General features: G+C 40.0%; 1 protein-coding gene across 12 annotated transcripts in view; it reads left to right on the top strand.

Annotated features, from left to right (window-relative positions):
* Positions 1-17,189, top strand: part of CSNK1G1 (casein kinase 1 gamma 1) — a 205,215-nt gene that overhangs the window by 107,464 nt on the left and 80,562 nt on the right. The gene's annotated exons all lie outside the window — the stretch shown is intronic.

Here is a 17,189-nt window from a genome sequence, read left to right as displayed (position 1 = left end):
ATTTTTGTGTGTGGTGAAAGATGATGGTCTACTTTCATTCTTTTGCAAGTGGCTGTCCTGTTTTCCTAGCACCATTTATTGAAGAGACTTTCTTTTCTCCACTGTATCTCCTTAGCTGCTTTGTCAAAGATTAGCTGCCTCACGGATTAGCTGTGAGGTTTTATTTCTGGACTTTCAGTTCTCTTCCATTGATCTGTGTGTCTGTTTTTGTATCAGTACTATGCTGTTTTAATTACTATTGCTTTGTAGTATGTTTTGAAGTCAGGGATTGTGAAGCCTCCAGCTTTGTTCTTCTTTCTCAGGATTGCTTTAGCTATTCAGGGTCTTTTGTTGCCCCATATGAATGTTAGTATTCTTTGTTCTGTTTCTGTGAAGGATGTCCTTGGGATTCTGATTGGGATTGCATTGAATCTGTAGATTGCTTTAGGTAGTATGGACATTTTAATTATGTTTATTCTTCCAATCCAAGTGCATGGAATATTTTTCCATTTCTTTATGTCATCATTGATTTCACTCAATAATGTCTTATAGTTTTCATTGTATAGGTCTTTCACTTCCTTGGTTAAATTTACTCCTAGATATTTTATTCTTGTTCTTGCAATTGTAAATGGGCTTGTCTTCTTGAGTTCTCTTTCTGTTAGTTTGTTGTTGGTATATAGAAATGCAAGTGATTTCTGTAAGTTGATTTTGTACCCTGCCACTTGTCTGTAGTTGTTGATTATTTCTAATAGGTTTCCAATGGATTCTTTAGGGTTTTCTATATATAAGCTCATGTCACTGGCAAAGAGTGAGAGTTTCACTTCTTCATTGCCTATTTGCACTCCTTTTATTCCTTTGTCTTGCCTAATTGCTCTGGCCAGAACCTCCAGTACTGTGTTGAATAAGAGTGACAAGAGTGGGCACCCTTGTCTTGTCCCCGTTTTCAGAGGGATGGCTTTCAGTTTTTCCCCATTGAGTATGATGTTGGCTGTGGGTTTGTCATATATGGCCTTTATTTTGTTGAGGTACTTTCCTTCTATACCCATTTTGTTGAGAGTTTTTATCATAAATAGATGTTGGATCTTGTCAAAAACCTCCTCTGCATCTATTGAGATGATCATATGGTTTTTATTCCTCGTTTTGTTAATGTGGTTTGCGGATGTTGAACCATCCCTGTGTCCCTCGTATAAATCCAACTTGATCATGGTGTATGATCTTTTTAATGTATTGCTGTATTCGGTTTGCCAATATTTTGTTGAGGATTTTTGCATCTATGTTCATCAGGGATATGGGTCTGTAGTTTTCCTTCTTAGTATTGTCTTTGCCTGGCTTTGATGTCGGGGTGATGTTGGCCTCATAGAATGTGTTGGGAAGTGTTCCATCTTCCTCTATTTTTGGAATCATTCGAGCAGGATAACTATTCAGTCTTCTTTGAATGTTTGGTAAAATTCTCCAGGGAAGCCATGTAGTCCTGGACTTTTATTTTTTGGGAGGTTTTTGATTACTGTTTCAATCTCTTTACTTGTAATTGGTCTGTTCAGGTTCTCTGTTTCTTCTTGATTCAGTTTTGGGAGGTTGTATGAGTCTAAGAATTTATCCATTTCTTCTAGATTGTCCCGTTTGTTGGCATATAGTTTTTCATAGTATTCTCTTATAATCTTTTGTATTTCTGTCGTATCTGTTGTAATTGATCCTTTTTCATTTCTAATTTTGTTGATTTGAGCCTTCTTTCTTTTTTTCTTGGTGAGTCTGGCTAAGGGTTGTCAATTTTGTTTATCTTCTCAAAGAAACAGCTCTTTGTTTCATTGATCTTTTCTACTGTTTTTTTGATATCAATTTCATTTATTTCTGCTCTGATTTTTATTATTTCCCTCCTTCTGCTGACTTTAGGCTTTGTTTGTTCTTTTTCTAATTCTGTTAGGCGTAGTTTGAGGTTGCTTATTTGGGCTTTTTCTTGTTTGTTAAGGTGGGCCTGTATTGCTATGAGTTTCCCTTTCAGGACCGCTTTTTCTGCATCCCATATGAGTTGGTACAGTGTATTTTCATTTTCATTTGTCTCCAGATATGATTTGATTTCTCCTTTAATTTCATCAATGATCCATTAGTTGTTTAGTAGCATGTTGTTGAGCCTCCACCGCTTTGTCACTTTCCCGGTTTTTTCCTTGCAGTTGATTTCTAGCTTCATAGCATTATGGTAGGAAAAGATGCTTGTTATGATTTCAGTCTTCTTAAATTTATATAAGCGTGCCTTGTTTCCCTAACATACGGTCTATTCTTGAGAATGTTCCATGCATGCTTGAGAAGAATGTGTAATCTGCAGTGTTTGGATGGAGTGCTCTATATATATCTGTTAAGTCCATCTCATCAAGTTTTTTGTTTAAGTCCATTATTTTCTTATTGATTTTCTTCTGTCTGGATGATCTGTCCATTGATGAGAGTGGCATGTTAAGATCCCTTACTATTGTTGTGTTGTTGGTAACATCTCCTTTTAGGTTTGTTAATAGTTGCTTTATGTACCTTGGTGCTCCTGTGTTGGGTGTATATATATTTAAAAGTGATATGTCTTCTTGGTGGAGTGTCCCTTTTATCTTTATATATTGCCCCTCTTTGTCTCTCATTATCTGTTTTATCTTGAAATCAGCTTTGTCTGATATAAGTATAGCAGCACCTGCTTTCTTTTGTTTGCCATTAGCTTGGAGTATTGTATTCCATCCTTTCACTCTGAGCCTGTGTTTGTCTTGAGAGCTGAGATGTGTTTCCTGGAGGCAGCATATTGTTGGGTCTTGTTTTTTAATCCAACCCACCACTCTGTCTTTTGATTGGAGAGTTTGGTCCATTTAAATTTAGGAAAATTATTGATATATGGGGGCTTGTTGTTGTTGTTTTATTGCTCTTTTTCCAGTTCTTTTGCATTTCTTTTGTTTCTCATCCCGTGTGTTTCGGACGACCAGTTCAGTTTGGTAGTTCGGTTTGCGGGTTCTCTTAGTTTTTCTTTATCGTGTGTGGTTCTGTTCTGATTATTTGGTTAGTGCTTACCATGAGGTTTGTATAAAAAATCTTGTGGATGTGATAGTCCATTTTTTGATGGCCTCTTATTCCCTTAGACTAAGTCGATTTGATCCCTTTCCTCTTCCTCTTCTAAGTTATTATTGTCACATCTTATTCCTTCTTGTGTTGTGAGTTCGTGTTTAGCATGATGAGGTTATATTTATTTTTGGTGCTTACCTTCCCTTGATCTTTGGTTTTATAATTAAGTGTTTGCTAATCTATTTTGATAGAGTACTGCAATTTTTCTGGTTTTGTCGACCTATTTTCCTCCTTGTTCAAAACTTTGAATCCCCTTTCTCTTTTTTCCCTCAGGGATGAGGGCCTTCTTGAGCACTTATTGTAGTGGGGGTCTTGTGGCAATGAACTCCCTTAGCTTTTGTTTATCTGGGATAGTTATTATTTCTCCATCATATCTGAAAGGTATTTTCACTGGCTAGAGTATTCTTGGCTGAAAGTTTTTGTCCTTCAGAATTTTGAATATATCATTCTACTCTCTCCTAGCCTGTAAAGTTTCTGTCAAGAAATCGACTGAGACCCTGGTAGGAAATCCTTTGTATGTTATTTTTTTTTTGTATAGCTGCCCTTAATATTTTTTCTTTGTCGTTGACTTTTGCCAGCTTTACTACTATATACTTTGCAGAGAGTGTCTTCATGGTGATATATTTAGGAGATCTACTTATTTCATTCACTGGTATTTCCAATTCCTTCCCCAGGTTTGGGAAGTTCTCAGCTATTATTTCTTTGAACAAGTTCTCTGCTCCTTTTTCCCTCTGGTCTCCCTCTGGAATACTTATAATCCTTATGTTGGATTTCCTAATTGTGTCGGATATTTCTTGGAGAGTTTCTTCATTTCTTTTTAGTCTTAGTTCTCTTTCCTCCTCCATCTGGAGCATTTCTGCATTCCTGTCCTCAATATTGCTAATTCATTCCTCCATATTGTCAGCTCTGATACTTAAGGCTTCCAGAGTTGTCTTTATCTCCTCTATTGTGTTTTTCCTCTCTAAGATTTCTTTTTTTTCTTTTCTTTTTTTTTTTTCTTTTTAAATTTTTTGTTTATTGCAGTAACATTGGTTTATAACATTGTAAAAATTTCAGGTGTACATCATTGTACTTCTATTTCTGCATGGACTACATCATGTTCACCACCAAAATACTAATTACAACCCATCACCACACACATGTACCGAATTATCCCTTTCAGCCTCCTCCCTCCCCCCTTCCCCTCTGGTAACCACCAATCCAATCTCTGTCCCTATGTGTTTGTTTATTGTTGTTATTATCTACTACTTAATGAAGGAAATCATACGGTATTTGACCTTCTCCCTCTGACTTATTTCACTTTGCATTATACCCTCAATGTCCATCCATGTTGTCACAAATGCCTGGATTTCATCGTTTCTTATGGCTGAGTAGTATTCCATTGTGTATATATACCACATCTTCTTTATCCATTCGTCCCTTGATGGGCACTTAGGTTGCTTCCAAGTCTTGGCTATTGTGAATAACGCTGCAATGAACACAGGGGTGCATGTACCTTTGCAAATTGGTGTTTTCAAGTTCTTTGGATAAATACCCAACAGTGGAATAGCTGGATCATATGGTAGTTCTATCCTTGATTTTTTGAGGAATCTCCATACTGTTTTCCATAGTGGCTGCACCAGTTTGCACTCCCACCAGCAGTGTATGAGAGTTCCCTTTTCTCCACATCCTCTCCAACACATATTGTTTCCTGTCTTGTTAATTATAGCCATTCTGACAGGGGTGAGGTGATATCTCACTGTAGTTTTGATTTGCATTTCCCTGACAGTTAGTGATTTTGAACATCTTTTCATGTGTCTGTTGGCCATCTGTATATGTTCTTTAGAGAAATGTCTGTTCAGGTCTTTTGCCCATTTTTTAATTGGGTTGGTAGTTTTTTTGTTGTTGAGATGCATGAGTTCTTTATATATTTTGGAGATTAAGCCCTTATCAGATGTATGGTTTGCAGATATCTTCTCCCAATTGTTAGGTTGTCTTTTCATTTTGTTGATGGTTTCCTTTGCTGTGCAGAAGCTTTTTAGTTTGATGTAGTCCCATTTGTTTATTTTTTCTATTGTTTCTCTTGCCCGGTCAGACATGGTGTTTGAAAAGATGTTGCTAAGACCGATGTGGAAGAGCGTACTGCCTATGTTTTCTTCTGGAACTTTCATAGTTTCAGGTCTTACATTCAAGTCTTTAATCCATTTGGAGTTAATTTTTGTGCATGGTGTAAGGTAAGGGTCTACTTTCATTTTTTTGCACGTGGCTATCCAGTTTTCCCAACACCATTTGTTGAAGAGACTTTCTTTTCCCCATTGTATGTTCTTGGCTCCTTTGTCAAAGATTAACTGTGCATAGATGTGTGGGTTTATTTCTGGGCTTTCGATGCTATTCCATTGATCTGTGTGTCTGTTTTTGTGCCAGTACCATGCTGTTTTGGTTACTATAGCTTTGTAGTATATTTTGAAATCAGGGAGTGTGATACCTCCAGCTTTGTTCTTTTTTCTCAGGATTCCTTTAGCTATTCGGGGTCTTTTGTTGTTCCATATAAATTTTAGGATTCTTTGTTCTATTTCTGTGAAAAATGTCGTTGGAACTTTGATAGGGATTGCGTTGAATCTATAGATGGCTTTAGGAAGTATGGACATCTTAACTATGTTAATTCCTCCAATCCAAGGGCATGGAATATCTTTCCATTTCTTTGTGTCTTCTTCAATTTCTTTCAGAAATGTTTTATAGTTTTCGGTGTACAGATCTTTCACCTCTTTGGTTAAGTTTATTCCTAGGTATTTTATTCTTTTTGTTGCCATTGTAAATGGGGTGGTATTCTTAATTTCTCCTTCTGCTACTTCGTTGTTAGTGTACAGAAATGCAACTGATTTTTGTATGTTGATTTTGTATCCTACAACTTTACCATATTCGTTTATTACTTCTAAAAGTTTTCTGGTGGATTCTTTAGGGTTTTCTATATATAAAATCATGTCATCTGCAAATAGTGACAGTTTCACTTCTTCCTTTCCAATTTGGATCCCTTTTATTTCTTTCTCTTGCCTGATTGCTCTGGCTAGGACTTCCAATACTATGTTAAATAGGAGTGGTAACAGTGGGCATCCTTGTCTGGTTCCTGTTCTTAGAGGGATAGCTTTCAGTTTTTCACCATTGAGGATGATATTAGCTGTGGGTTTCTCATATATGGTCCTTATTATGTTGAGGTACTTTCCTTCTATACCCATTTTATTCAGAGTTTTTATCATAAATGGATGCTGTATCTTGTCAAATGCTTTCTCTGCATCTATTGAGATGATCATGTGATTTTTGTTGTTCATTTTATTAATGTGGTGTATTACGTTGATTGATTTGCGAATGTTAAACCATCCCTGCATCCCTGGAATAAATCCCACTTGATCGTGGGGTATAATCTTTTTAACGTATTGTTGTATGCGATTTGCTAGTATTTTGTTGAGGATTTTCGCATCGATGTTCATCAGTGATATTGGCCTGTAATTTTCTTTTTTTGTGTTGTCCTTGTCTGGTTTTGGTATCAGGGTAATGTCAGCTTCGTAGAATGAGTTAGGGAGCTTCCCCCCTCCTCAATTTTTTGGAAGAGTTTGAGAAGGATAGGTATTAAGTCTTCTTTGAATGTTTGGTAGAATTCACCAGGGAAGCCGTCTGGTCCTGGACTTTTATTTTTGGGGAGGTTTTTGATTACTGTTTCGATCTCCTTACTGGTGATTGGTCTATTCAAATTCTCTACTTCTTCTTGCTCCAGTTTTGGAAGGTTGTATGATTCTAAGAATTTATCCATTTCTTCCAGATTGTCGAATTGGTTGGCATATAGCTTTTCATAGTATTCTCTTATAATCTTTTGTATTTCTGAGATGTCTGTTGTAACCTCTCCTCTTTCATTTCTGATTTTACTTATTTGTGCCTTCTCTCTTTTTTTCTTGGTAAGTCTAGCTAAAGGTTTGTCAATTTTGTTGATCTTTTCAAAGAACCAGCTCTTGGTTTTATTAATTTTTTCTATTGTTTTTTTGGTCTCTATTTCATTTATTTCTGCTCTGATTTTTATTATTTCCCTTCTTCTACTGATTTTGGGCTTTGTTTGTTCTTCTTTTTCCAGTTCCTTTAGGTGCATTGTTAGATTGTTTATTTGAGATTTTTCTTGTTTGTTGAGATAGGCCTGTATCGCTATAAACTTCCCTCTTAGAACCGCTTTTGCTGTATCCCATAAATTCTGGCATGTCGTATTTTCATTTTCATTTGTCTCCAGGTATTTTTTGATTTCTTCTTTGATTTCTTCGTTAACCCAGTCGTTGTTCAGTAGCATTTTGTTTAATCTCCATGTATTTGTGGCTTTTCTGATTTTCTTCCTATAGTTGATTTCTAGTTTCATACCGTTGTGGTCAGAAAAGATGCTTGGTATTATTTCAATCTTCTTAAATTTATGGAGACTTGTTTTGTGGCCTAATATATGATCAATCCTGGAGAATGTTCCATGTGCATTTGAAAAGAACGTGTATTCTTCGGTTTTTGGATGGAATGCTCTGTATATATCTACTAGGTCCATCTGTTCTAATGTGTCGTTTAAGGCCAATGCTTCCTTATTGATCTTCTGTTTGGATGATCTATCCGTTGGTGTAAGTGGACTGTTAAAGTCCCCTACTATTATTGTGTTACTGTCTATTTCTGTTTTTTTTTTTTTTTTTTTTTTGGTGAGGAGATCAGCCCTGAGCTAACATCCGCCAATCCTCCTCTTTTTTTTTTTTTTGCTGAGGAAGACGGCCCTGGGCTAACATCGGTGCCCATCTTCCTCCACTTTATATGGGACGCCGCCACAGCATGGCTTACCAAGCAGTGCGTCGGTGCGCACCCGGGATCCGAACCAGTGAACCCCGGGCTGCCGCAGCGGAGCGCGCGCACTTAACCACTTGCGCCACCGGGCTGGCCCCTTATTTCTGTTTTTATGTCTGTTAATAATTGCTTTATATATTTAGGTGCACCTACATTGGGTGCGTAGATATTTACAAGTGTTATATCCTCTTGTTGGATTGTTCCCTTGATCATTATGTAATGCCCTTCTTTGTCTCTCTTTACAGTTTTTGTTTTAAAGTCTATTTTGTCTGATATGAGTACTGCTACCCCAGCTTTCTTTTCATTGCCATTTGCGTGGAGTATCTTTTTCCATCCCTTCACTTTCAGTTTGTGAGTGTCTTTAGGTCTGAAGTGTGTCTCTTGTATGCAGCATATATATGGGTCTTGTTTATTTATCCAGTCAGCCACCCTATGCCTTTTAATTGGAGCATTTAGTCCATTGATGTTTAAAGTAGCTATTGATAAGTATGTACTTACTGCCATTTTTTAACTTTTTTTTTTTTTCTCAGTGTTTTAGTAGTCCTTCTCTGTTCCTTACTTCTTCTATACAGAATTGATGGTCACTTTAGTTTGACCTCTGTCTGAAAGCTGTACTCTTTAACTCCCCTCCTTCCTCCTTTTATGTTTTTGATATCATATCTAACCTCTTTTTTGTGCATTTGTATCCATTACGTTCTAATCATGGAAATAGATAATTTTTCCTATTTGTGGTCTTCTCTTTTCCCCTTAAACCCCCCCTTTAACATTTCTTGTAGCACTGGTTTCTTGGTGACAAACTCCTTTAATTTTTGCTTATCTGGGAAAATTTTGATCTCTCCTTCCATTTTGAATGATAACCTTGCTGGGTAGAGTATTCTTGGCTGTAAGTTTTTCTTTTTAGCACTTTAAATATATCGTGACATTCTCTTCTAGCCTGTAAGGTTTCTGCTGAGAAGTCAGCTGATAGCCTTATTGGGTTTCCTTTGTATGTAACTTGACATTCTCTTGCGGCTTTTAGGATTCTCTCTTTATCTTTAATTCTGGACATTTTGATTATGATGTGTCTTGGTGTGGGCCTCTTTGGGTTTATCTTGTTTGGGGCTCTCTGTGCTTCCTGTACCTGGATGTCTGTTTCCTTCCTTAGGTTAGGGAAGTTTTCATCTATTATTTCTTGAAATAGATTCTCTGCCCCCTTGTCTCGCTCTTCTCCTTCCGGGACACCTATAACATGGATGTTAGTACGCTTGATGTTCTCCCAGAGGTCCCTTAGACTGTCCTCACTCTTTTTAATTCTTTTCTCTTTTACCTGTTCACCTTGGGTAATTTCTTCTAGTCTTTCGTCCAGCTCACAGATCCGTTCTTCTGTATCCTCTACTCTGCTTTTGAGTCCCTCTAATGAATTTTTCATTTCCAAGATTGTATTCGTCATTTCTGATTGGTTCTTTTTTATATCTTCCATTTCTTTGTTGACATTTTCACTGAGTTCATCTATTCTTCTCCCCAGATCAGTGAGCATCCTTAACACTCTTAGTTTGAACTCTCTGTCGGGTAGGTTGCTCATTTCTGTTTCACTTAGTTCCTTTTCTGGGGTTTTGTCCTGTTCCCTTACTTGGAATATATTCTTTTGCCTCCTCATTTTGCCTCTTTCCCTGTGCTTGTGTCTACGTATTAGGTAGGTCAGCTACGTCTCCTGCTCTTGGATAGGTGACCTTATGTAAGTGATGCCTTAGGAGGCTTCCAGTGTGCTTCCCTCAGTTCTCAATGTTACAGGGGTGACCCCTATGTGGGCTACGTGTGTCCTTCTATTGTGGCCTGTTAGCTCTCCCTATAGGTGCCAAGGGAGGCTGAGTTATGCTCCTGGCCAGCTGTTGTTATGCTCAGCTGCTTGTAGTTGTTGTGGGCCCTTCAGTCTCTTTATCAGGTGTGGGGAGCCCCAGCACAGTCGGCTGTAAGTTCTAATACCACATTTGTGTTGCAGTATTTCTTTTAACTGAGTAGGCCCCCAGCGTGGCAGGTTGTTAGGCTCAGGGCCTTACAATTGCTGTAAGCCTCTAGCCTATTAGGTCTCTTGTCAGCTCTCTGAGGATTGCAGCTGGGTGGGGCTGGCCTCAGGCACAGGAGCACCCGATTGTTTCAGGCTTTGGAACGTGGGGCAAACCTCCTATGTGGGTCTTTGAGAAGCACAAGTCTTCTGCAGCTGACAAGCCCTGTTGCCCACAGGTCCACACACACAGTCAACACAGTCCTGCCCTGCATGAGCGCCCCAACCTCACCAAGCGGACCCAGTCTCACCACGGCGGGAGCCCCACACACTCCGCCACCGCCCCACACTCTCCACCTGCTGCTTGTGCACACCCTGCCCTCTCAAGTCGGCTCAGTTGCCAGGCTGCAGAGAATCCAGTCACCAATCTATGCAGTCCCACACGTTGCCTGAGGGCTTGTTGTTGGGTGGGGCCAGTCTCTAGGGTGGGCTGCCTGCCCTGGCTGAGCTGGATTAAATTGGTGCTCTAGTGGGTGGAGCAGACCCTGGGCTAGCAGGCCTCAGGGAGAACTCCAATGGCGTCTGTGTCAGCACGCTCACACCAGGCCACAACAATGGCCACTGCCAATGTCCCAGTCCCTGGAGAGGTCTCACCCCTCACCGAGATGCACTCAGGGCCTATTAGGTGAGTCTCTTGTCACCAAAGCACTGTGCACCTTTCTTTCTGGTGATTTTAGGATGCTTTCTGAAACGGGTGAGTTTGTGCGTGGGCCCTTTAAGAGCCAGTTTTAGGTTCTTTGTGAACCGGGTTTTCTGGGGGTGCTCCCCAGTGTTTTAGTAGCAGCAAAGTCAGATATTATGCCGCTGGTGTCAATTGTGCTGGGTCCACAAAATGCCCACAGCGGGGGCGCTCCCGGCTCAGGGCCCCGCGCCTCCAGGGAGGGTGCATACCTGTGAGCTGCTCCCGGCAGCCGTGAAGCTGGCGGCTTGTGAAGGCGGCGTTTTTCCTCTCCGGAAGGGGGTCTCTGCCTCTTCCACCTCAGTTAGGATTGTCCTTTGTTGCAGGAGTTCCTCTTATCCAGTTTTCAGTTCTGTCTCAGGGGTAATTTTTCCACGAGTAGTTGTAAATTGGCTGTGTCCACGGGAGGAGGTGAGTTCAGAGTCTGCCTACACCGCCGTCTTGACTCCGCCTCCTCTCTAAGATTTCTGATTGTTTTTTTTTTTATAGTTTCAATCTCTTTTGTCAGGAAACTCCTGATTTCATTAAATTGTCTGTCTGTGTTTTCTTGTATTTCATTAAGCTTTTTTATGATGGCTATTTTGAATTCTCTGTCATTAAGGTTATACATTTCTGTGCTTTCCCGGTTGACTTCTGGGTGCTTGTCATTTTCCTTTTGGTCTGGAGATTTAATGTATTTTTGCATAGTGCCTGTCAGTGTTGGCTTACTTTTTCCTCATAGTGAAAATATATGGTCACAGTTTCCTCTTGCTGCCGCTGGGTGGGGGTCAAGGGCTGTGTATTCTGGCCTGCCTCAATCCATGGGCACTCTCGTCAGCCCTGGCTGATCTGAGATGAGGCTGAGTGAAGGCTGCTGGGAGTGAAGCGTGGAAACAGCTGGAGCTGGAGCGTGGGAAAAGCTGGGACTGGAGCACAGCTAGGCCAAGGCATCTGGGGCTCAGGTGTGAGTGGGTTGAAGCAGCTGCGGCTGAAGTACCACTGGGCCAAAAAGGCAGGAGCTGGAGCGCTGCTGGGCCAAACAAACTGGAACTGGAGTGTGCTGGGCTGAAGGAGCTGGAGCGCCGCTGGGTTGAAGAAACTGGAACTGGAGTGTGGTCGGCTGTGGTTGCTGACGCCAAGTCAGCTGGAGCCTGAGCACAGGCCAAGCCGAAGCAGCTGGAGCCAGGGGTGGGGGTTGGGAGGGGGGGTGGAGGGGTGTCAGTCAAGCCAAAGGAGCTGGGGGTGGGGCATGGTTGATCTGATGCAGCTTGGGCCAAGGCAGCTGGGGCCGTGGCCCGGTGGGGCCTGCGCTGCTACTCCCTCTGGTGTGGGGGCGCAGGCTCGCCCCCTGCTCGTTGGGCCGCGTGCCTGGGGGCCGCTGCCTCCGGGGACAGGGTTGAGCTGAAGCACTGCAGTGCTGAAGTGCTGGTCAGGTAGGCCGGGTGGGGGAGAGGCACTTACTTTCACTGTTTCTCGCCTCGCTGTTTCTCTCTGCTCTCCTGGGGGTCTAGCTTGTTGAAACTAATCTCGCAGCAGTTCCGCTCCCTTCGTATGGTGATCTCCATGGGCTGTGAGGGGTCTTGGAGAGCGCCAGTTTTTACACAGCGGGCCACCCCTCCTCCTCCTCTGAGAGCCGAGTGGTCTCAGTCTCTGGGTTGCAGTCCTTGGGGAAGGAAGGGAGCTCCTCTTACCTCCTTCCACTTACTCTGGGCATTCCAGCACCTCAGTCCTCGGGTTTTCGGCTGCCTGGGTGCCTCAGACGTCCCCTGTGTTTTGTGAATAACTTCTGTTGGACTGTGAATGTCCTTTTTCTTGTGTCTTAGAGGGGGAGAGTTCAGTGGGGGAAGCTTACTCCGCCATGATGCTGACGTGACCTCTCTAGGGTTCTTTTTAACAGATGTTTTCTAATAATTGTTAAAAAAAAAAAGATTCTCTTCGTACTTCTAATATTGCTGCCTTCCACAAGCTGTAGACTGAGTTTTAGCTATCCCCTTTATCCTGAGTGCTTCCAAAAGAGCACCTTGAAGCTCCAGTTGGCTGAGCAGGCTATAACAATGTGCTGAAGGGGTCAGCTGAGGGGTGTAAGTCCTTCCCTCTGCAATAAAAAGCCCCTCATGTCTGAATATATGTGATGTGTACACCCACTCTCAGCCCTGTAATTCTAAAGAGTTTTTGCTCTGTGTATCTGCTTAGTTACCTACAATCAGATTGAATATTTCCTGTTAAAGTTTCCAGGATGAAGTTTGAGAGTATTATGTTTGAAGAAGGATCTGTGGTTTTTTAATTCATTGCTCCTTGTGGTTTTTCAAAATCCAAAGACTGTTACTCCAAAAAGAACATTCCTCTCTCTAGTGTTTTGTTTTAATCAAGCTCTGGTTCCATATTGATTTGTCAGCAGTGTTTATGTTTGGTTTCCTGTGAATTATTAGTGATTTTACTATAAGACAAAAGTCTATAATTGGCTGCTTTGATGGTGATATAGTGGAACATCTAAAACCAAATGAAGATTCTCAAGAGCACTCTCTATCCGAAGAGATTTATGAATAAGGAAGTGACTCTACAGTATAATTAGTCTTGTGTACTTTTATTTTGACTACAAGAATCTTGAGAAACTTGAAATTCAACTCTAATGGTTGCTGATTTTACAATCAAAGAAGGGCATGAGTTCTTCTTTCATAGAACTCCTTAAGGAGGTGAAATATTCCAGTCTGCCTGAATTGATTTAATAATTTTTATTTATTTATTTTTCCCCCAAAGCCCCAGTAGATAGTTGCATGTCATAGCTGCACATCCTTCTGGTTGCTGTATGTAGGACGAGGCCTCAGCATGGCCGGAGTAGCAGTGCGTCAGTGCGCGCCCGGGATCCGAACCCGGGCCGCCAGCAGCGGAGCGCGTGCACTTAACTGCTAAGCCACGGGGCCGGCCCCCTGCCTGAATTGATTTAGATAAAACCTTCCTAGAAGCAAGGGGATAGACTGAATAACTTCAAAGAAACTTCTGAATTCTGTGACTTGTGGATTCTATATTTTAAGAAAAACACAGAAAACTTTGCATGGGTTCAGGGAGAACCTTCAAAGATAATCAAAGAATTAAAAAATAAGGCCAATGAGGAAAGGTTAAAGGAATTGAAATTAATTCTCCTGAATAAAGGAAGTCTAAGAAATGATTGGATAGTTTTGTTATTTGAAGATAGCTATTCTAGTATTCACAGGTTATTGAGGGGCTGTTTTATCTTGTTATTGAGGACATAAGAGAAATAGGCTTAAGTTTCAGTAGAGGAGATTTAAATTACATATAAAGACCTTCCAAACCGTGAAATTTGTTAAACACCAGCATGAATTATCAAGGGAAGCTGTAGAATCTCTTTGCTTTGAGCCTGTCTTAAAAATAGAACAAGTAACCAATGGGGGAAGGACAGTCTTTTCGACAAATGGTCGTGGGAAAACTGAATATCCACATGCAGTGAAGTTGGTCCTTACCTTACATCATATACAAAAATTAACTCAAAATGGATCAAAGACCTAAACATAAGAGCTGAAAGTATAAATCTTTTAGAGGAAAATTTAGGGGAAAAGCTTGATGATGTTGGATTTGGCAGTGATTTCTTGGATATGACACAAAAAGCACAAGCAAGGAAAGATAGATAAGTTGAATTTTATCAACATTAAAAACTTTTTTTTTTATAATTTTATTTATTTATTTTTCCCCCAAAGCCCCAGTAGATAGTTGTATGTCATAGTTGCACATCCTTCTAGTTGCTGTATGTGGGACGCAGCCTCAGCATGGCCGGAGAAGCGGTGCGTCGGTGCGCGCCCGGGATCCGAACCTGGGACACCAGCAGTGGAGCACGCGCTCATAACTGCTAAGCCACGGGGCCGGCCCAAAAAACTTTTTTTTACTGTGAAATTTTTGTTGTACATTATTGTTTATCAGTCACCATATAAGTGCATCCCTCCACTCCTTGTGCCCACCTCCCACCCCCCTAGTCCCTGGTAACCACCAAACAGTTCTATCTGTCCATGTGTTTGTTTATCTTCCACATATGAGTGAAATCATGCATTGTTTGTCTTTCTCTTTCTGGCTTATTTCACTTAACACAATACCCTCCGGGTCTATCTATGTTGTTGCAAATGGGACGATTTTGTCATTTTTTATGGCTGAGTAGTATTCCACAGTATATATATACCACATCTTCTTTATCCAGTCATCAGTCAAGGGACGCTTGGGTTGCTTCCATGTCTTGGCTATAGTGAATAATGCTGCGATGAACATAGGGGTGCATAAGCCTCTTTGGATTGTTGATTTCAGGTTCGTTGGATAGATTCCCAGTAGTGGGATAGCTGGATCATAAGGTATTTCTATTTTTAATTTTTTGAGGAATGTCCATACTGTTTTCCATAGAGGCTGCATCAGTTTGCATTCCCACCAGCAGTGGATTAGGGTTCCCCTTACTCCACAGCCTCCCTAGCATTTGTGGTTTTTTGTCTTGGTGATTATAGCCATTCTAATGGGTATAAGATGATATCTTAGTGTGGTTTTGATTTGCATTTCCCTGATGGTGAGTGATGTTGAGCATCTTTTCATGTAGCTATTGGCCATCTGTATATCTTCTTTGAAGAAGTGTCTGTTCATTTCCTCTGCCCATTTTTTGATTGGGTTGTTTGTTTTTTTGTTATTTGGTTGTGTGAGTTCTTTATATATTATGGAGCCTAATCCCTTGTCAGATATATGGTTTCCAAATATTTTTTCCCAGCTGGTGAGTTCCCTATTCATTGTGATCCTGGTTTCATTTGCCTTGTAGAAGCTCTTTAATCTGATGAAGTCCCACTTGTTTATTTTTTCTTTTGTTTCCTTTGTCTGAATAGACATCAACATTAAAAACTTTTGTGCATCAGAGGACTCTGAACAGAATGAAAAGGCAACCCATGAATATCATATATCAGATAAGAGATTGATATCTAGAATTTACCATTTTAACCATTTTTAAGTGTACAGTTCAGTGGCATTAAGTACGTTCACTACCATCCATCTCCAAAAGTTTTTCATCTTCCTCAACTGAAATTCTGTACCCATTAAATACTAAACCCCCATTTCCCCTTACCCCTAGCCCCTGGCAGCCACCATTCAACTTTCTGTCTCTGAATTTGACTAATCTAGGTACCTCATATAAGTGGAATTATGCACTATTTGTCCTTTTGGGTCTAGCTTATTTTGCTTAGCATAATATTGTCAGCGTTCATGTGTGTTGTAGCATGTGTCAGAATGTCTTTCCTTTTTACAACTGAATAATATTCTGTCATATATATGAAACAAAATGTTACTACATTTTGTTTATCCATTCATTTGTTGATCGATACTTGGATTGCTTACACCTTTTGACAATTGTGAATAACGATGCTGTGAACATAGGGGTACAAATATCAATTTGCGTCACTGCTTTCAGTTCTTTTGGGTACATATCCAGAAGTAGAATTTCTGGATCATATGGTAATTCTATGTTTAATTTTTTAAAAAATTGCCATACTGTTTTCCACAGTAGCTGCGCCATTTTATATTCCCACCAGCAATGCACAAGGGTTCCAATTTCTGTACATCCTTACCAACACTTGTTGTTTTCTGTGCTTTTTATAATAGCCATCCTAATGAGTATGCAGATGTATCTTTTAGGGTAATGTTTGATTTTCTTGTTAACTAGTTGCTTAGTATACTGTCAGTTCAGAATAAATAACCAGCCAATTTTTGATGTTTGGTGTACAACAAAGTGTGATAGTTTGGCTGCTTTATCTCTGGAGTCTTTAGAAAACTCTGATTTTGAACAATTGAACACCATGTTGATTAAAGTTACATATTTTAATTGCATTTACAATCTTTAATTCTCTTAAGTGTAAAAATAAATATACATAAGAATGTTCCTACAGCATTATTCATAATATTGAAAAGTGAAAATAGCCCAGATGTCCAAAAATTATGGTATGTATGTGTATATACACACATACATACAGACATACAGGGGACTGCTATACAGCCTTTAAAAACAGCATACAGCTTTGCTCATTGCCATGGAAAGATGTCACCATCACATTGTTGAATTTAAAGGCACATCACAAAACAGCAAATATAGTATGATCTATTTATTTAAAATATATTTTTGAGTCTATATTATATAAAAACATATATATAAACAAATATTTGGAAAGACATTCACCAAAATGTTAATAGTGCTTCTCTTTAAAATGATAGGATCTCAGATTATTTTTACTTTCTTGCTAGTTTTTATATATTTGAAATTTTCTTCCAGAGCATATATTATTTTTCTAAAAATAATAAAACTATTTACCACCCAAAATTCAGAGTAAAACAAGCAGGAATACATGCTGGTATTTAATTAAAAGGTTTGGCATGTGGTTTCCTAGTAGGAGAATACTTCATGGTGAGGGCGCTATCCTTGAATGGTAGCTCATACAGAGTAGTTTTATTTAAATATCCATGGACGAGACTGTGTGTAATTCAGCTTCACCTTCCCCAAGCTGTGCTTTCAAACAGAAATTGTGGTAAGAAAATGCTATCATATATGGATATCATCTCTAAAATATG

This window comes from Diceros bicornis, chromosome 5, assembly GCF_020826845.1.
Source record: "Diceros bicornis minor isolate mBicDic1 chromosome 5, mDicBic1.mat.cur, whole genome shotgun sequence".
Lineage (NCBI taxonomy): Eukaryota > Metazoa > Chordata > Mammalia > Perissodactyla > Rhinocerotidae > Diceros > Diceros bicornis.
The sequence above is the reverse complement of the archived record's forward strand: the minus strand, read 5'-3'. Positions and strand labels throughout refer to the sequence as shown.